We start from the raw sequence: 21,598 nt of genomic DNA, 5'->3' as shown, positions 1-21,598 counted from the left end.
GTGTGTGTGCTCCTCTTTTACTGCACTTCTGATTTTTTTTTGACCATTTAACAGACAGCAGCCTCTCTCCTAACCCCAATCCCCCCACCCTGCTTCTCCCCACCCATCTATACAATCACCTAGTGCAGAAGTTCCCAACCGGGGGATTCCCAACCTTTCAGTTAATGGTAGGGGTCCCAGGCATAAAACAGGTTGGGAACCCTGATTTAGTGTCATACTGAGCACAATTGGAATTGCTTTTAATTTAGAACGTAGAGCAGTACAGTACCGTACATGCCCTTCGACCCACAATGTTGTACTGGGCTTTTACCTAGTCTAAGATCAAGCTAATCCTTCACTCCCTCATAGCCCTCCATTTTCCTATCATCCAGGTGCCTATCTAAAGGTTTTTTAAATACCCCTAATGCATTTGCCTCTACCAACAATCCAGGCAGATTTTCTTCTTTCATCCATGTGCCAATCGAAGTATTTCTTAAATGCCCCTACTGTACCCACAACTACCACCACTCTTGGCAGGGCATTCCGTGCACCCACCAGTTTCTGTGTAAAGGACTGACATCCTCCCCCCCCCCACCACCTAAATTTGATGATAATTAAAAAAAAATATCTTCATGAGCTCTGGATGTGACAAATCAAATGAGTATATTCATTGTTATAGGTCAGGAAAATAACAGTAGATATTACAAGGCAAGGTCCCCACCAATGTTGGCCACTTCCTTTTAAAATGGGATGCCAGCTATTATTCCCTTTCCTCAAAATAGTGCCATGGAATTGTACGTCAACCTGGGCGAACATTTATGGGATGGCATCTCATGGGAGACAATTCCTCCTGCCGTGTTCCAATCACTCAGTTCCGTTAAGCCTAGCCCAACAATGTTGTGCTTTAAGCTTTTGGAGTGTGACCACAATCCAACCGAGAGGTAGAATTAAGGCCCAGCCTGCCACTGGGCACCAGAGCTCCCTTGAACTAGGGAAGGTAGTGGAGGTGTATGGAGGGGGAGGGTCTGAAAAATCACCCCGTGTTCCCAGCCTAGTTACTGCTGGTGATATCTTCACCGCAGCTCAGCTCAGGGAAAAACTGTGGTCAGGTGAGCTTCTTTGGGTGGCTTGCCCTGCACTAACTTCCAGTGTGAGTTCACGCAGGAGAAGTGGTCACTCTAGGCCAGACTGTGTCCCGGGCGTAAGTGAATCTCAACGTCAAGGTCAAGATCAGCACAGGATTGATCCTGGTGCAACACATCCTGTGTAATGTTCCTAGTGGAACAAGAATCTTGTAGAGGTGTCCGTTCTGGTTAGGGAATCCGAATCTGAAGCAGGTTTAATATCGCCGGCATTTGTCGTGAAACTTGGTGTTTTGCGACAGCGGTACAGTGCAATTCATCAAATGCTATTAATTACAGTAAGAAATATATATATGTTTAAATTAAATTATAGATTCAATAAGAAATACAAAAATATTAAAATAAAAATATCATTTTTATTTTATATTAAAAATAAAAATATAAATTAAGTAAGTAGTGCAAAAGGAGAGCAAAAAAAATAGGTAGTGCCCATGGGTTCAGTATCCATTCAGAAATCTGATGGCGGAGGGGAAGAAGCTGTTCCTAAAACGTTGAGTGTGTGTCTTCAAGCTTTTGTACCTGGGTGCTCATGGTTCTCCCTAACGTGAGTTCTAATGTTCCATAGCTCACTCTAATATAGGGAACTATATAAATGAGTAAATGGTATACCTTTGTTTCTGGGCTGTAATGTTAAGCTTGATTATTGATCTGGCCACTGCAGGAAGGGGTCCAGTGGGTGAGGGGTCCAAGGAATCTGGCTGCTGAGAGATTACCTTCCGGTTTCTCAGTGGCATGGATTTTAAAACCAGCAAAGCAATGTCCTCTTGGCTCGTTGACAGTTCTGTGCCCCAATCGCCCACTGCCCCTACTCCCTTCCCCCCTCCCACCCCACATCTTGACATATTTCAGAGCGCACATGCTCACCCTGCGTCTCTGAATTCCCCTGCTCTCTCTTTAGAGAAATTATCTGCCTGTTAAATGGTTAAATTTCAGCAAAGAACCAATCAGCTTTACTCTTCACGCTAAATTTGACCCAATTCACGCTTCATTTAAAGTTGAAATTTGAAATTTATTCACTAAACAAACACCCTCATTAAATCTTGCATGAATATCATTTGCATGAAACTGGCATTTGCTTCGTTTGGGTTTGATCAATGCTTGTGCATGTCTGTGTCTGTGTGTCTGTTTTCTCCCCTCACCTACTCATTTCCACACAACAGTCACGCACTTTGCACATCTACAGGTGTCTGCACAGTAGGAACACACATGAGGGCCTTCCGGTTCCTCGTCCCCCAATTCCTCAGCTCTCCTGGCTTCTGCAGGCTTACTGCACCATTGCTTCATCAACATCTTTGTATGAGATGCCCGGAGCAGAGGCGACACAGCTCCAAGTGTTTGCAGGGAGTTTGTCAGCGTACCAGTCTCAAGTCTGTCGTAAGTTATTGATTGCACTTACACTCAGTATCTACCTTGTTTGGTAGAGGGGGTACCTAATAAAGTGGCCACTGAGTGTATTTTGTACGTTCATGATCTTCTGCTGTTGTCGCCCATAAATTTCAAGGTTCAACATATTGTGGGTTCAATATTTCCAGCATCTTCTGTTAGTGTCTCAGAGGCTGACTGTCCTGTAGTCAACCACCGATCCACAGCTGTAGGACAGAGATGGGCTATTTCCATGCTCGGTGATTATAATGTTAACTGGCACCCATGGACCTGAGCAAGAGGTCAAATCACACCATAGTAAGCTTCTAGAACTCAGAATAACATAGCACAGGAACTGGCCCTTCGGCCCATCATCTCTATTCTGACCATGATGACACATTAAACCTATCTATCTGCACATATTAGACCTGCATCTACCATTTCCACTGGCAGCTTGTTCCACACTTGTACATCCCTTTGAGATTTTCCCCTTAAACATTTCACCTTTCACCCTAAAGCTAAGATCTCCAGTTCTAATCTCACCTGACCTGAGTGGAAAAAGCCTGCATATTTTGTATATCTCTATAAGATCTCCCCTCACTCACCTGAACTCTGGGGAGTAAAGTATTAACCTACTCAACCCGCCCTGTGATTCAGGGAATGATGTGAAATACGTTGTTTTGCGGCAGAAGTACAGAGCCAGTGTCAGTCAGCCAGGATCACGTAGAATGGTGAGGCAGGTTTGAAGGACTGAATGGTATACTGCTCCTTTTGTTCATTTCCGTGGATGCTGCCTGAGCTGCTGAATTCCCCTAGCCTTTTGTCTGTGTTGCTTGGATTTCCAGCGTCTGCAGAAACTCTTGTGTTTACTCCTGCTCCTATCTCCTGGTGTTCTTGTGTGTTTGAATGGCTCAGTTACATGGGAATTCAGTAATGCGGAGAAGGGGTTGTTCTGCTTAGAGAAGATTAAGGAAGATTTAGTAGAAGTATTCAAAGCTTTCTAAAGTAATATCCAGAGGCATGGACTATTGATCTGGAGACAGGAGTTCAAATCCCATCATGAAATCTAAGGATGTTAAATTAAATCTATCTGTAATAAAACCAAGCATCAATGATGGTGAAGCTCTGGAAATGTCATTTAAAAAACCACCTTGTTCACTATTGCCCTTCAGTGTTGACCATCTTTCAACACTTTGATCTGTAGGTGACTCCATTCCATTTCTCAACCATCCAGACTCTGCATCACCTCAACTCTGAACTGATTCCGTAACCTATGGACTTTCAAGGACGCTACAACTTGTGTTCCCAGTATTAAGTGTTTGTCTACGTGTTTAGTGTTGTGCAATTTTGTCATCCCTAGAGTGGAGAAACAACACCTTCTATTCCATCTGGGTACCCTCCAACCTGATGGGATGAATATCAATTCCTCCTTCTGGTGAACAAGTCCCCCCCCCCCCACCTTCTTTCATCCCCCACTCTGACTTTTCACTTCCTCTCCCCCTGGGCCCCTTCCTCATTCACTTTCTCCTATTGGCCACTCTCCTATCAGATTCTGTCTGCTGCTGCCAGCCCTTGATCTGTCCCATCCACTTGGCTTCACCTAGCACCTTCCAGCTTGCCTCTTCCTCCTCCTCCCACTTTTCTATTCTGGCATGTCTGCCCTTCCTTCTCGGTCCCGAAGGAGAGTCTCAGCCCAAAACGTCAACTTTGTATTCATTTCATTCATTGCCTGACCTGCTGAGTTTCTCCAGCCTTTTGTGTGCGTTGCCCTGGATTTCCAGCATCTGCAGAATCTCTTGTGTGTTTGTCAGTTTTGTGTGTAGTTATTCATTGTTTCTGTTGTATTCCTTTGTTCTACTGTGAATGCCTGCAAGAAAATAGATCTCAGGGTGGTATGTGGTGACATGTACGTACTTTGAAATAAACTTGTTTGAATTTTGGACCTTCAACCGCCCACTAAAAGGGTTCAGCAAGGTATTCGCTCAAGATCACTCATCAACATGTAATAAAAGCAGCTTCTGCAACTGGCAGGCAAACCCTGTGATTAAGTAAATAACACATAAATTAGGTAAATAATTAATGCATTAATCCATTGGATTCTCTTGAAGAAGGATTAAGCCCGAGTTGCACTGCAGCAGGCGAAGGTTAAGTGGAACTGGAGAGGTCGCAGGTGGCACAGCGGGTAGAGCTGCTGCCTCACATCACCAGAGTCCCCAGTTCAATCCCGACCTCGGGCACTGTCTGTGTGAGCTTCTCCAGGAGCTCCAGTCTCTTCCCGCATCCCAGAGACATCCCGTTTGGCCATGACAAGTTGACACTTACTGTGTGGGTGTGTGATAAAATTGGGGGCATTTGATGGAAGAGCATGGAGATTAATGTAGGATAATGCAAGTGACTGGTGGCTTGCAGGGACTGTGGGCTGAAGGGCCTAATAAGTCCCAATGAATGAATAAGGAGAATTTCTCCTCAGTGATGGAGGATATCAATGTAAATTAAACAGCAAAGGATCAGAGGTGAGGTGAGGAATTGCTTTACACAGTGAGCTATTGTGAGCCAGAATCCACTAAGCGAAAAGGCCCTGGAAGCAGGTTGAGTAGTATCTTTCATTTGATATGCAGGACCATGAGGAAGGGGTAAGGATGTAGGAGTGGTTGGCCAGCTCTACCGAAGATCCAGCAGAGCCATGATGGGCTGAATGGCCTTGTTCCTTGCTGTATCATCTATGCTTCTTGGTAGGTGGTCCCCATTCTGCTGAATAAACAGAAGGCCGCACAAAATTGGATTCGACCCCTGTAGAGTTTCAGGAGATTTCAGTGTTACTATCCTCACCTTGTCCTAATAAGGCAGCAGCGTTGCAGCAAGCAGTGAACTGGAACCATGCACAGCTTTGCAACTACAAGCAAAAGCTATGCAGTTGTGATCCTTCACCAGACAGCATTAGGAAACGGGCAATCGATGTTCCAGGCTGAGATCCTTCAGTAGGCAGCATTCCACATTCGCACCACACTCTGAGTGAAGAAATTCCCCTTCAGGTATATTTCATACTTCACCCTTAACCTATGACCTCTAGTTCTAGTCTCATCCAGAAGTCAACGGAGGTGTGTTCAAAGAGCCCCTGTATCAAGGTGCTGAGATGCGTCTACAGATTATCGTAGCCAACTGTTGCATTTGGCTTTGTCACAGAATTCTGATGCAAGGGCCCTTTCTCTAATGTTTCTCAGTAGGTCACAAGGATATTGTATCTCATCTTTTTTGGATCTTGCATGTTGCCAGTGCCAATATCAATCTGCTGTCTCCTTCATGCTTGGCTCATTCTGCAGGCCTGGGCGAGTCACCTTATCTCACGGTCTGACGGTTTGCTTCAGGCTTGGAGCACCTACACATAGAGAACTGGTTCCTCACTGTGTCCTGCCTCGCTTGAAGACAAAAGTTTTAAATGGAATTTTTTGTCAGTGAATGCGCGGTCACTGTTTGATTTTCCCGAAGTCTGCATATTTCCTCAGACTCTCTGTTTCTCTCACCCGGTCCCTTCCTCGGGCACCTTCAGCTCCTATTACCCTGTTGTGTTACCTGTACCCTCAGATGCCTGAGAATGTTTCCATATAACATCATAGAACACTACTGCACAGAAACAGGCCCTTCAGCCCATCTAGTCCATGCTGAAATATTAATCTGTCTAGTCCCATCTACCCAGACCTCAGCCATAAGCCTCCATACCCCTCCCATCCATGTACTTACCCAAACTTCTCTTAAATGCTGCAATGGAACCCACATCCATCACTTCCGCTGGCAGCTCGATCCACCCTCTGAGTGAAGAAGTTCCCACTCATATTCCTCTTTAATATTTCACCTTTCACCCTCAACCTATGACCTGAGATTCTAGCCTCATCCAACCTGTGTGGGAAAAAAAAATCTTCTGGCGTTTACCCTATTTATACCCATCATAATTTTGTATCGATCGCTCATGATGTGTCATGTCATATAACGTGGGCGATCATGGTCCTCTCTTGACCATGATTGCTCTTGGCAAATTTTTCTACAGAAGTGGTTTGCCATTGCCGCGTTCTGGGCAGTGTTTTTACAAGACGGGTGACCCCAGCCACTTCGGAGATTGTCTGCCTGGCGTCAGTGGTCGCATAACCAGAACTTGTGATATGCACCGACTGTTCATACGACCATCCACCACCTGCTCCTGTGGCTTCACTGACCCTGATTGGGGGGCAAAGCAGGTTCTACACCTTGCCCAAGGGTGACCTGGAGGCTAGCGGAGGGGAAGAGAACCTTACACCACCTTTGGTAGAGACATAACTCTACCCCGTCACCCCCAATATTTTGTACCTCCATCAAATCTCCCCTCATTCTTCTATGCTCCAGAAAATAAAGTTCTAACCTATTCAGTCTTTACCTATAACTCAGGTCCTCAAGTCCTGGCAACATTTTTGTAAATTTTCTCTCTACTCTTTCGATCTTATTGATATCTTTCCTTTAGCTAGGAGACCAGGATATGTGGAACCTTTTTTTTCCCAACAGAAGATTAGTGTCTGCAGTAAATTATTAGAAATCAGCAGTCAGTTAAGAAAAGTGTTGGGTCCAAAGAGGCTCTGTAAGGAATCTAGGATCCTCTTCTTAACCAATTATCACTTCACATCCAGCCCCTCTTCAGGAGTCAAAATGAACAAAAACTGGTACCTCCCCCGTCTCTAGGGTTGTCTTTTTAACTTAAGTAATGACTTTTTTTTGTTTTTATTTACTGAGAAATTGAGAAAGCTTCATATTGGGATGGGATAGAACAGCAGACTAGAATACAATTGTAGTTTTCGAAAGGTAGAACATCAAACATTACAACATAGTTCAGGCCCTTCGACCCATGATGTTGCGACAAGTTAGGAAAAGGGGAAGTACAGCGAGATCTGGGTGTCCTTGTTCATCAGTCACTGAAAGCAAGCACGCAAGTACAGCAGGCAGTGAAGAAAGCTAATGGCATGCTGGCCTTCATAACAAGGGGAGTTGAGTATAGGAGCAAAGAGGTCCTTCTGCAGTTGTACAGGGCCCTGGTGAGACTACACCTGGAATATTGTGTGCAGTTTTGGTCTCCAAATTTGAGGAAGGACATTCTAGCTATTGAGGGAGTGCAGCGTAGGTTCACAAGGTTAATTCCCGGGATGGCGGGACTGTCATATGTTGAAAGATTGGAGCGACTGGGCTTGTATACACTGGAATTTAGAAGGATGAGAGGTGATCTGATTGAAATATATAAGATTATTAGGGGATTGGACAAGCTAGAGGCAGGAAACATGTTCCCGATGTTGGGGGAGTCCAGAACCAGAGGTCACAGTTTAAGAATAAGGGGTAGACAATTTAGAATGGAGTTGAGGAAAAACTTCTTCACACAGAGGGTTGTGGTTCTGTGGAATGCTCTGCCTCAGAAGGCAGTGGAGGCCAATTCTCTGGATTCTTTCAAAAAAGAGTTAGATAGAGCTCTTAAAAATAGCGGAGTGAAGGGATATGTGGAGAAGGCAGGAAAAGGGTACTGATTGTGGATGATCAGTCATGATCACAGTGAATGGTGGTGCTGGCTCGAAGGGCTGAATGGCCTACTCCTGCATCTATTGTCTATTGACAACTTTTTAAGATCAATCTAAGCTTTCCCTCCTACATAGCTCTCCATTTTTCTATCATCCATGGGCCAATCTAAAAGTGTCTTAAATGGGTAAATAATAGGTAAATATATAAAAGGTTAAGTCACCAGAGAGTGCAGATTCTGAATTCCTGAGCTGGAAGCAAGATGCTGGAGGAATTAAGCAGGTCAAGCAACATCTGTAGGCGATAATCGACATCTCAGATCAAGACCTTTCCTCTGGGGAAACTTTTGCTGAGATCTGCAACTGGAAGGCACAGACCCAATGGGCCGAGTGGCCTCCAGTGATGCAGTCATCAGTGAATGAGTTATACTGGCTGCTGTGCGAAAACCTCTGGCTTTAATGCTTGTTGCTTGATAAAATGAGGAAGGATTGCTTCCCCCGCGCTGCCTGTGGAGATCCCTGTGATGAACTGAAGAAGACAGGAGGCTGGGAGAGGGTCTGTTTCCAATCTGTTTGGCCTGACAGTTTGGGGCGACAGTGGAGCTGAGATAGATGAAAGGAAGCAACCGGGCTCTACAGAAGCTGGCCAAGTCATTAAAGGGATCCAGCTGCAGACCCTAATGAGGATGCGAAGGAGCTTGACAAATACATCGCACTAATGTCACAGGCTTTCTAAATGTCACATTAGCATTTTTGACACTTCTTCCCTATTTGCACTGATGTAGTAGGTTCCTTCAGTAAGTTAGGGAGGAACTGGGTTGATAAGATTGCATGAGGCGGAGGAAGTTATTGCTTTCTCTCTAGATTAGTTTATTACTGTCTCACGTACTGAGGCACAATGATAATCTGTTGCTTTGCATGTCATCCATAGGGAAGCACAGTAGCATAGTGGTTAGCTCATCGCTTTACAGCAGCTAGCTGCTCGATTGAGGTTCGATTCCCCCTACTGCCTGTAAAGAGTTTATATCTTCTCCCCGTGACCGCGTGAGTTTCTTCCAGGTGCTCTGGTTTCCTCCCACAGTTCAAAGACGTACGGGTTAGGGTTAGTGAGTTGTGGGCATGCTATGTTGGCACTAGAAGCGTGGTGACACGTGTTCTTCCCAGCACAATCCTCGCTGATTTGATTTGACGCAAACGAGGCATTTCGGTGAGATCCCACCCTCAATATTCTAAACTCCAGTGAGTACAGGCCCAGAGCCTTCAAACACCCCTCATAGATAGTATAGCAGACATCTCACCCTGCAGAAACTCATTTCAGGAAGGTAGCACCATCAATTTGTGGGAGATTCCCAGAACTTCCGGGAGAGGTGGGATGTCTGCAGTAGAGTAGCTCCTTAGCAGCCAGCCAGCTAGTTTAAATAACGTTAGCTATGCTAATGAACGAATGACACCTGTTAAACTCACCTCAACATGTCTTTTACAGTCTTAACCCATCATGGGCAATAGAAAAGTCCACTGTTGCAAACACTGCAGCGAGCAACACTGTCATTATTTTTGACCCCTATAGGCAGGAGTACACTTTAGTGTAGTCTGGGGTGACGTACATTTTATATTTTCTTTTTTTGAAACACTCTCCCATGGCTCTCTCGTGCTCTCTCTCTCTCTCTCTCTCTCTCGCTGGATCGCTCTCTCTCTCTCTCTCTCTCATGCACTCGCTCGCTCTCAAAAAAATTGATTTCCCGGATATTGTATATAATTTGTGGGCATCAGGGAGCCACTATTAATATGTGGGAGACTCCCAGAACTTCCGGGAGAGGTGGGATGTCTGGGATAGGTTTCAGTGAGATCCCACCCTCAATATTCTAAACTCCAGTGAGTTGTGAGTACAGGCCCAGAGCCTTCAAACACCCCTCATAGATAGGATAGATGGTAGGAATCCTAGAGGTTTGTTTTGATGTACATGCGACAAATAAAGCTAATCTTAAATCTTAAAATCATTCAGATAACCTCATTACAACAGCGCATTGAAGTAGTTCAAAGGAAAATAACAGCAGATTGCAGAATGAAGCATAACAGAGAAAGTGCAGTGCAGGCGGACAATAAGGTGCTAGGCCGTGACAAGATGGATTTTGAAGTAAAGAGTCGATCATATCGTACTAGGGAACTATTCAACAGTCTTATAACAGTGAGATAGAAGCTGTCCATGCCCCTTTCTGTAGGTTCTTTCAGGCTTTTGTATCTTCTGCCTGATGGGAGGAGGAGAATGAGAAAATGCCTGGGTTGGGTAGGGCCTTCAATTATATTGGCTGCTTTACTGAGGCAGCGAGAGGTGCAGACAGAATGCATGTGGTGTTTTCTGGGTGTGATGGCCTCTGCTGCTGTTTGTCTTTACAGACTAGAAGTCATAGAGTTGTACAGCTCGGTAAACAGGCCCTTCAGCCCATTATTTCATACTATTGTACTTATCCGTTCTAGTCCATTTACTAGCATTCTGTGTCTTGGGAATTCAACTGTTTATCCACATGCTTCCTAAACGTTGTGAGACTTTCTGCTCCACTATCACCTCAGGCAGTGAGCTCCTTATCATATCACTCTCTCTCTCTGAGTGAAAAAATATACCTCTGATCTCATCTAAACCTCCAACTTATCACCTTATAACTTTGTCCTCTTGTTTTTGACACACGATAATGCTTCTGGGCCTGTACCAGCCGGAGTTTATGATATTGATGATGGGATCTCATTGAAACCTATCCTATCAATGAGGGGTGTTTGATGGTTCTGGTCTTGTACCAGCTGGAGTTTAGAATATTGAAGGTGGGATCTCATTGAAACCTATCCTATCTATGAGGGGTGTTTGATTGCCCCATCTGCCACAAAAGGTGGGAATTCCTGATGGTCACCCATTTCAATCTGACTACGCATTCCCATTCCAATATGTCAGTCCATGGCCTCCTGTACTGCCATGATGGAGCAATTCCCAGGTTGGAGGAGCAACACTTCATATTCCATTCAGGTAGTCTCCAACCTGATAGTATGAACATAACTTCTCCACGCTCCCCCTTCTTTCATTTACCATTACCATTCTGGCTCCTCTCTTATCCCCTCCTCCTCACCTGCTTATCACCTCCCTCTTGTACACCTTCTTCTATTTCTTCTATGGTCCACTCTCTCTCCTATCAGATACCTCCTTCTTCATCCCTTATCCACTTCCACCTATCACCTCCCAGCTTCTCACTTCATCTCCATCTGCCCCACCCACCCACCCAACTTTCCTCTCACCAGGTCTCACCTATCACCTGCCAGTTTGTACTCCTCCTTCCTCCCCCATCTTCCTAGTCTGGCTTCTATCCCCCCTCCCGCCCACCTTCCTTTCCAGTCCTACGGAAGTGTTTTGGCCCGGAACGTCGACTTTCATTCCTCTCCATAGATGCTGCTTGACCATCTTGTGTGTGCTGCTCTGGATTTCCATCACCTGCAGGATCTTTGTGTTTGTCAGTTGGCCTTTACTCACTCTGTCATCTGCAGCCTCCAGCTATCACCTCCCGGCCTCTTGTTAATATTTCCACCTTTCCCTCCCCGGACCAGTGGTGTGTATTGACCGAGGGGCGCTGGATCTGTGAGGCAATGGTCTTCCAAACGCATCACTGTTCATTATTCACTCGTGGGATGTGGATCTTGCTGGCTAGCCTAGCATTTATAGCCGATAATCTAAGGATTTTCAAGTACAGGAGCAGGGAGGTACTACTGCAGTTGTACAAGGCCTTGGTGAGACCACACCTGGAGTATTGTGTGCAGTTTTGGTCCCCTAATCTGAGGAAAGACATTCTTGCCATAGAGGGAGTACAAAGAAGGTTTACCAGATTGATTCCTGGGATGGCAGGACTTTCATATGATGAAAGACTGGATCGACTAGGCTTATACTCTCTGGAATTTAGAAGATTGAGGGGGATCTTATTGAAATGTATAAAATCCTAAAGGGATTGGACAGGCTAGATGCAGGAAGATTGTTCCCGATGTTGGGGAAGTCCAGAACGAGGGGTCACAGTTTGAGGATAAAGGGGAAGCCTTTTAGGACCGAGATGAGGAAAAACTTCTTCACACAGAGAGTGGTGAATCTGTGGAACTCTCTGCCACAGGAAACAGTTGAGGCCAGTTCATTGGCTATATTTAAGAGGGAGTTAGATATGGCCCTTGTGGCTAAAGGGATTGGGGGTGTAGGGGGAAGGCAGGTACAGGGTTCTGAGTTAGATGATCAGCTATGATCATACTGAATGGCGGTGCAGGCTCGAAGGGCTGAATGGCCTACTCCTGCACCTATTTTCTATGTTTCTATGATAAGAAGTGACAAACTTGGCCCTGAGCCACAGCAACCCCTGTGTGATGCCTCTGCTGAATTTTACCATCTGTGGTTAATCCACCCATGTTGTATTTTGCTAACTTCTGGTCACCTCATTATAGGAAGGATGTGGAAGCTTTAGAGGGGGTGCAGAGGAAATTTACCAGGATGCTACCTGGACCACAGAGCGTAAATTATAAGGGTAGGTTGAGTGAGCTCGGGTTTTTCCCTTTGGAATAAAGGAGGATGAGAGATGACTTGATAGAAGTGTATAAGATGATAAGAGGCATAGATCAAGTGGACAGCCAAAGTTATGGCTAATACCAGAGGGTGTAATTTTAAGATGATTGGAGGAACATATGGGGGGGATATGAGAGGTAGGTCTTTTACGTGGAGAGAGGTGGGTCTGTGGAACACCCTTTCAGGAGTAGTGGTAGAGGGAGATACATTAGGCGCATTTAGAAGACTCTTAGATAGGCACATGGACGATAGAAAGGCGGAGGGCAATGTAGGAGGGAAGGTTAGATTGATCTTAGAGTAGGTTAAAAAGTCAGCACAGCATTGTGGGCTGAATGGCCTGGACTGTACTGTAATGTTCTGCGCTCTGTGTTACAACTTGCTTCTGCCTGGTATCAGGACCATCACATCCATAGTATTATTCTGCTGATGAGATGCACCCATATGTTCCCTGAAGACCGGAAAGGCTTATTGCTGTGAGTGCGACTATCTCAAGGTCAGCTGGAGGCTAGTTGCTTTTAGTTGGATTGAGGCAGTTTCAGGAAGTGATTGCAGTTTCATCTTCTGTTTTGGACGTACTGTCAAAAAGTGTGGAACAGTAATTTTCACATAGAATGTCTGAAATCTGAGAGACACGGCTCAATTTTTCCCACAGTCCCACTCCAGGCGCAGGATTGGTAAGGCCGAATTTATCATAGCTTGGAAACGAATGCAACGACCTGTGCCTTTCTGAGACTGAATGGTCCAGGACCCCAATGCGGGCCGGCAAACAGAGGAAGAGTGTCAGTGGTAGAAACTGATGAACCGCTGATGTAAGAAGGGATTTACATGTAGTCCACTGAGGTCAACACAATTCAATTTAGGAAGCAGAGTTCCTGACTGCATAAGTACCAGGACCTCTGTGTTGAGGGAGCTACGTTCCCAGAAAGCAATCTGCAATGCAATTTCCATAATGCAAAATCACATTACCTGCACGTGCGCCAAGCAATGCGAGTTGAGAAAAAAATTGGCAAGTAAATTCAATGCGAGCATATTTTTATTTTGTATATCAGATTATTTTGGTAGTGAACTGTGAAGTCTGTAAGGCCAGTCTTCCATTATTCAGACTCCTGTTACACAGGGGTCACCTACAGTAGAAAGATAGAAAACCTACCGCTCAATACAGGCCCTTCGGCCCACAAAGCTGTTCCGAACAGTAGCGAATATCTGACCCCACACAAAATGCTGGAGGAGCTCAAAGTTCAAAGTAAATTTATTATCAAAGTGCATATCTGTTACCCTGAAATTCATTTTCTTGCAGGCACTTTCAAGAGAATAAAGAAATACAACAGAACTTTTGAAAAACTATACATAAGCAGAGACAGATAAACAAGTGATGTGCAAGAAAATACAAATTGGATAAATAAAAAATATTTTTGGAGCATGAGTTGTAGAGTCCCTGAAACTGCATCTGTAGACCCGGAGAGGGGTCTTGCCCTGAAACATAGAAACATAGAAAATAGGTGCAGGAGTAGGCCATTCGGCCCTTCGAGCCTGCACCGCCATTCAGTATGATCATGGCTGATCATCCAACTCAAAACCCTCTACCTGCCTTCTCACCATACCCCCGATCCCTTTAGCCACAAGGGCCATATATAAATCCCTCTTAAATATAGCCAATGAACTGGCCTCAACTGTTTCCTGTGGCAGAGAATTCCAAGATTCACCACTCTTTGTGTGAAGAAGTTTTTCCTCATCTCGGTCCTAAAAGGCATCCCCTTTATCCTCAAACTGTGACCTCTCACTCTGGACTTCCCCAACGTCGGGAACGATCTTCCTGCATCGAGCCTGTCCAATCCCTTTAGAATTTTATACGTTTCAATCAGACCCCCCCCCAATCTTCTAAATTCCAGTGAGTATAAGCCCAGTCGATCCAGTCTTTCATCATATGAAAGTCCCGCCATCCCAGGAATCAATCTGGTGAACCTTCTTTGTACTCCCTCTATGGCAAGAATGTCTTTCCTCAGATCCTAGGACCAAAACTGCACACAATATTCCAGGTGTGGTCTCACCAAGGCCTTGTACAACTGCAGTAGTACCTCCCTGCTCCTGTACTCGAATCCTCTTGCTATGAATGTCAGCATACCATTTGCCTTTTTCACCGCCTGCTGTACCTGCATGCCCACTTTCAATGACTGGTGTACAATGACACTCAGGTCTCGTTGCACCTCCCCTTTTCCTAATCGGCCACCATTCAGATAATAATCTGTTTTCCTGTTTTTGCCACCAAAGTGGATAACCTCACATTTATCCACATTAAATTGCATCTGCCATGAATTTGCCCACTCACCTAACCTATCCAAGTCACCCTGCATCCTCTTAGCATCCTCCTCACAGCTAACACTGCTGCCCAGCTTCGTGTCATCCGCAAACTTGGAGACGTCAACTATTTATTCCGCCCCCCCCCCCCCCGCCCCCATAGATGCTGCCTGACTGGCTGAGTTCCTCCAGCATTTTACGTGTGTTGCTCAGGATTTCCACCATCTGCAGAATCTAAACACGAGATGTGGTCGCCGCAGTAGCATAGCAGTTAGTGCAACGCTGTTACAGATAGGGGTGTCAGGGTTCAGAGTTCAATTCTAGCGTCCTCTGCGAGAAAGTTTGTACATCGTACCTGTGAAACGTGTGGGTTTCCTCCCACAGTCTAGAGACATACTGGCTAGTAGGCTAATTGGTCATTGAAAATTGTCCTGTGGTTAGGCTAGGGTTCAGTCGGTGGGGAGCTGGGCGGCGTGGTTCGTTGGGCTGGTATTCTGTGTTTTATCTCTAAATTTTAAAAAATCTGTTAATCCATAGAATCTCTTGTGTTTAAAATAACAGACCCAGCCTGATTTTGACAGACAACAAAGAGGATGTGCAGTGATGCTCACTTTATGCTTGGGATGACAGGTTCATCTGTGAGGAGAGATTAATTTGACTAAGTCTGTACTTGACTTTAGGAGAATGAGAGGTGATCTCATAGAGCCATGCAAAATTCTTCAGGGGCCTGACTGATAGAGGTGACTTCTTACAAAGGTTTCAAAGGTATATTTAATGTCAAGAGAAATGTATACAGTATACATCCTGAAATGCCTTCCTTCGCAACCATCCGCGAAAACAGAGGAGTGCCCCCAAAGAATCAATGACAGTTAAATGTTAGACCCCCAGAGCCCTTTCCAGCTCCACCCCCCAATGCGTAAGCAGCAGTAAAGCAATGACCCCCTCCCCCACCAGCAAAATAAAGGCATCGGCGCCCACCACCGAGCACTCAAGCGTGCAGCAAAGCATCAGGAAAGACATAGACTTGCAGTACCCCAAAGACTACTCGTACACCCGGTATTCAACATACCACAGGCTCTCTCTCTCCCTAATAAGGGAGAAAGAGGTGTCTCCGTTTCACAGATGTACAAGATGATAAGAGGCATAGATCGAGTGGACAGCCTGAGACTCTTTCCCATGGTGCAAATGTCTAATACGAGGGAGCATGATTTTTAGGTGAATGGAGGAAAATATAGAGGGGGTGTCAGAGGTTGGTTTTTTTTTACACAGAGAGTGACTCCAGCCCTGAATCTCCTGCTCTGAATCTCATGCCCTGAAACTCCTGCCCTGAAACTCCTGCACTGAAAGTGGTAGGTGCATGGAGTGCACTGCCAGGGGTGGTGGTAAAGCCAGTTACGCGGCGTACATTTTGAGAGTCTTAGAATGGCACAGGGATATCAGAAGAATGGAGAGCTAAGTGGAAGGGAAGGCTTGAAGTAGGTCAAAAGGTTGGCACGACCTTTGGGCCAAAAGGCCTACGTTGGGCTGTGATGGTCTATGTTCTCAATGTAGGGTGTTGATTCCTTAGCAGGACTGTCTACAGCGAGGGATCACAGTCTCAGTTAGCCATTCAGGGCAGAGAGAAAAAGAAATTTCTTTGGAATTCACTGTCCGAGAGGACTATGGAGGTAGAGTCACTGGGGAGCACTTAAGACAGGAGATAGCATGGAGTTAAAACATTGGCCATGATTTTATTGAATGACAGGTATGAGGAGCTGACTGGAGGACTGTCTCTTCTGTTCTTATGAGGAGGAAATGTGGCAGGAAATAATAATGGTGCAGGAAATACAACTGATGGTATAAAGTGCCACATTTGGACTGTGTGCTCAGACAGGACTCATCCCCTCCTTCTCCTCGTTTATGGGCCATCATCATCACTGTGTGCCACATTGTATGACGTGGGCAATCACGGCCTTTCCATAATCGTACTTGTTCTTGGCAGGTTTTTCTACAGAAGCGGTGTCTGGGCAGTGTCTTTACAAGACGGGTGACCCCAGCCATTATCAACACTCTTCAGAGATTGTTTGCCTGGCGTCAGTGGTCACATAACCAGGACTTGTGATATGTACCAGTTGCTCATACAACCATCCACCACCTGCTCCCATGGGTTCACGTGACGTTGATTGGGGGGGCGGGGGAGCGGGGGAGCGGGTGGGAGATGCCCAAGGGTGACCTGCAAGCTCGCGGAGGGAAGGAGCACCTTACACCTCCTTTGGTAAAGATGTGTCTGAACCCCGCCACTCAGTAAGTAGAGTAGAACACACAAAATGCTGGAGGAACTCAGCAGATCAGGCAGCATCTATGAAAAGGAATAAGCAGTCATCAAGACTGGAGAGGAAGGGGGAAGAAGCCAGAATAAGAAGGTGGGGGCAGGGGAAGGAGTACAAGCTGGCAGGTGACATGTGAAACCAGGTGGATGGGGGAGGGGGGACTATGAAGTGAGAAGCTGGGAGGTGATAGGTTCAAAAGGCAAAGGGCTGAAGAAGAAGGAATGTGATAGGAAGGGGAATTGGGCCATGTGAGGAAGAGAAGGAGGAGGGCCCCCATGGAGAGGTGATAGGCAGGTGAGGAAGAGGAAAGAGGGAGCCAAAGTGGGGAATGGAAGAAGAGGGAAGGGGGAGAGGAGGTATTGCCAGACATCAGAGAAATCTATGTTCATGGACAATATATGTTGGTGGTGTCAGCAGCCCACAGCCTGTGACATAATGATGCAACTGGATGACTGTGTCTATGTGCATGTATGTGCCATAGATAGGAAAGCTCACCAAAACCTCTACTTCCTCAGGAGGCTAAAAAAATTTGACAAGTCCCCTTTGACCTGTGCTAATTTCTATTGATGCAGCATAGAAAACATCCTATCTAGAAGTACCTAGGCTAGTGATGCACATTCATCACTCTCTGTGTAAAGTACTTAAGCTCAGACATCTCCATACTGACCTAACAACACATTAAAATATGCCACCTTGCATTTGCCATTTCTGACCTGGGAAGATATCTCCAGCTATCCACTCAATCTATACCTTTTATCATCTTGTATATCTCTATCAAGTCACCTTTCCAAAGAGAAAAACCCTAGCTAGCACAACCTATCATAATAGGATATGCTCTATAATCCAGGCAGCATCCAGTGGTAAATCTCATCTGCACCAATTCATATATATATACATATATGTCTGGTTATATTCATGTCCACATACACTCAGTGACCATTTTGTTAGGTATACCTGCTCGTTAATGCAAATATCTAATCAACCAATCATGTGGCAGCAATTCAGTGCATGGTCAAGAGGTTCAGTTATTGTTCAGACCAAACATCAGAATGGGGGAAGAAACGTGATCCAAGTGACTTTGACTGTGGAATGATTATTGGCGTCATTTGGGGTGGTTTGAGTATCTCAGAAACTGCTGATCTCTTGGGATTTTCACACACAACAGTCTCTAGAGTGTGCAGAGAATAGTTTGAAAAGCAAAAAAAAAAATCCTTTGAGTGGCGATTTTGTGGGCAGAAATGCTTTATTAACGAGGAGGGAGAGAGGAGAATGGCCAGACTGGTTCAAGCTGACAGGAAGGCGACAGTAACTCAAATCAAACAACCACTTTTTACAACAGGTATCTCCTGTACCTAATAAAGTGGGCACTGATTGTATATCCAAATATAATGGCATAAAAATATATTAAAAATACACATAACATCTAACCATATTTATCTGATGTATAAATCGATGGAAGTGTTTGTCAGAGCTAGATAAAGGGGCACTTAAGTTACCTTAAATTTCTCATTATAATGTAAATTATAAACAGTTTGAGTGACATAATCTTAGCCTGGTGTCCAGCTGCCCAGTTCTTTCCAGTATGTTTAGGTGTACTGAATTGTCCAGGGGCAGATCTCAGCGGGAAGGGAGTGAGGGGGTGGGAGGAGGGTGAGTCCCACCGAAGAGCACGGCCAAGCGACTGCCCTCTGAAGCACAGGCTTCCTCCCTGAGTCCGCTTCAGTTTTTTTTCTCCAATATTGACCTTCAAGCTGGAAGGTTTTTCAAGGCCATTTTGTTCCGTTGCTGGGGCAACTGCATCAACACCGCACGATGGGCAAACGGCTGAATTCAGATAAACAAGAGTCTTCCCATTGCCGTCCTGGCAGATAAGGATCTCTCACAGATTGGATTGTGAGGCACAACTAAATGAGGAATGATTAGTTTCGAAGCACATCAGTCCCGGTGTGTCTGCAAGATTGTGACATATAATCACTGTGCTTTTTTTTCCCCCTCTTTCCAATGATATCATTCTCATTTTGAAATAATCTATAAAAAGCCGTGTGTCTGAGGGAGACTTCATTAACTTCTTATGTCCTGGTGCAGGTTAGAATGAGCCAAATAGATAACACAGTGAGACAATGCGCCAGGCTCAAAATCCCTTTGATTTCGGAGAGGGACTTGCCCGTCTCACTGGCTGTTCACACTGATGGATATTGTGGCTGATCCCCACCCCCTTGGCCAACCCACCTCTGCCTGAGTTATTTTGACCCCAGAGATGAAGTCTTTGATTACTGTGCGTGACTGGTGTTAGTGGAGCCATAGTCCACTGAATTTCCCTGCAGAGCTGAAATTCCGTGCTGAAATTGCAGCCAGGAGTACGGAAGGAGTCCCTATCCCAGGTGGTAGCCATATCATAGAGACACTGAGCTCAGAAGCAGGCCCTCCAGCCCATCTAGTTTGTACTGAACTGTTGTTCTGCCATACCTGGACCATAGCCCTCCACACCCCTCCCATCCATGTACCTATTAAACTTCTCTTAAGTGTTGCAGTTGAACCCACATCTACCACTTCCACTGGCAGCTCATTTCATGCTTACACTACCCTCGGAGTGAAAAAGTTCCCTGTTAAATATTTCACCTTTCACACATACCCTATGACCTTTAGTTCTCGTCTCACCCAACCTCAGTGGACAAAGCTTGCTTGCATCTATACCATTCATAATTTTGTATACCTCTATCAAATCACCCCTCTTTCTTCTACGATGATTATCAATGGAAGCAAGTGTGAGGCTATGGAGCACTATGGAATACCCAGAGCGAATGAAAGGAATGACAGGCATACCAAGTTTCTTTCTTCTCTGCTGAATCTGGGGATGTTTGAACTGGGTCCTGGGCAGCTCGGAATCTATGAAAACCAGCCAACACGTTTGTCCCACTTTTCCAGCTGGGAGTGGCAGCCCTTGTTGGCTGTACTCTTGGACATTTCAATAGTAAACACGGACAGTCTTTTTCTCAGGGTTGGAGAATTAAGAGACAACAGAGACATGAGGTTTAAGGTGAGAAGGAAGAGATTTAATAGGAAACTTTTTTCATCCAGAAGGTCCATAAAGGAATGAGCTACTGGATGAAGTCATTGAGAAAGATCATTATCATCATTTTGTGCCGTGTCGTTGACATGCGAGATCATGGTCTTTCCATGACCGTAATTGTTCTTGGCCAACTTTTCTACAGAGGTGGTTTGTCATTGCTTTCTTCTGGGCAGTGTCTTTATAAGACGGGTGACCCCAGCCATCTGGCATCATTGGTCACATAACCAGGACTTGTGATATACACCAGCTGCTCATACGACCATCCACCTCCTGCTGTTGTGGCTTCACCTGACCCTGATCAGGGAGGCTGAGCAGGTGCTACACCTTGCCCAAGGGTGACCTGCAGGCTGCCGGAGAGCAGGAACGCCTCACACCTCCTTCGGTGGAGACAAATTTCTACCCCGCCACCCATCATTAAAAGACATTTGAGCAGGTTCATAGATAAGAAAGGTTTAGAGGAGTGTGAGCCACTGCAGGCAAATGGGACTAGGTTTGGCGGGCATCTTGGTCAGCATGGATGAGTTGGGATGAAGGACCTGTTTCTGCTGTGTGTGATTCTATGACTATTTATTGGGGTGACATGATAGTGCAACGGTCAGAGTAATGCATTTAAGGCGACAGCAACCCTGATTCAGTTCCTGCCACTGTCTGTAAGAAGTTTTCTATGTCTTCCCCATAACCATGTGGGTTTGCTCTGGGAGCTCCGGTTAGCAGGTTAATTGCTCACATATGTGCAATGGGATGGTGCAGGCTTGTTGGTCCAGAAGGGCCTGTTACCGTGTTGTGTCTCTAAATAGAATCAATAAAGATGTTCCACTGGCCTCGAGCAACAGGCTCTGATCTCAGGCACTCAGCCTTCCCAGCCCCAGTTAGATCATGCGAGGGCTGCAAAGAGAGAGGCCCTTCAGCCCATCAGATTCGGCCTAGGTGAGAAAAAAAAGTCAGCGGACAGACTCCATGAATGGATAATTAAGGTTTCTGGCCATCCTTCCTTCCCACCCTCCATCCCTCTCAATATCTCTCGATATAACAGAGGGGAGCTGGGGAGGGGCAAAGCTATCACAAATCAGATTCTTTTCAATGCGCTTCTTCTGGGACCCTGCACCGAGAAGTGCTGAGGAGATTGGTCTGAAGCAGCAGGAATCCGCAGGCCGGTCTGTCCTCCTCCCGATGTGAACGTGGGGTGCTTAGTTGAAAGTCGACGGGCAGACTGAGTTAATGCAGTGCGACGGCGCTGTGTGTAAGTTGTGGGCACCGGGGAGAGATGGGAGAGGAAGGCCGGGGCCAGAGACTGTCACCTCCCTCTGTGTCACACCGCATTATTAAGACACTTAACCACAGGC

At 45.7% G+C, this 21,598-nt stretch overlaps 1 protein-coding gene across 14 annotated transcripts in view; it reads left to right on the top strand.

The window, feature by feature from the left end:
* The window catches only part of msi2b (musashi RNA-binding protein 2b), a 639,735-nt gene that overhangs the window by 483,920 nt on the left and 134,217 nt on the right, over positions 1-21,598 (top strand). The gene's annotated exons all lie outside the window — the stretch shown is intronic.

The sequence above is a fragment of the Mobula birostris genome, chromosome 25 (genome assembly GCF_030028105.1).
Source record: "Mobula birostris isolate sMobBir1 chromosome 25, sMobBir1.hap1, whole genome shotgun sequence".
Classification (NCBI taxonomy): domain Eukaryota; kingdom Metazoa; phylum Chordata; class Chondrichthyes; order Myliobatiformes; family Myliobatidae; genus Mobula; species Mobula birostris.
Note: the sequence above shows the minus strand (reverse complement) of the source record. Positions and strands in the feature narration are given on the sequence as shown.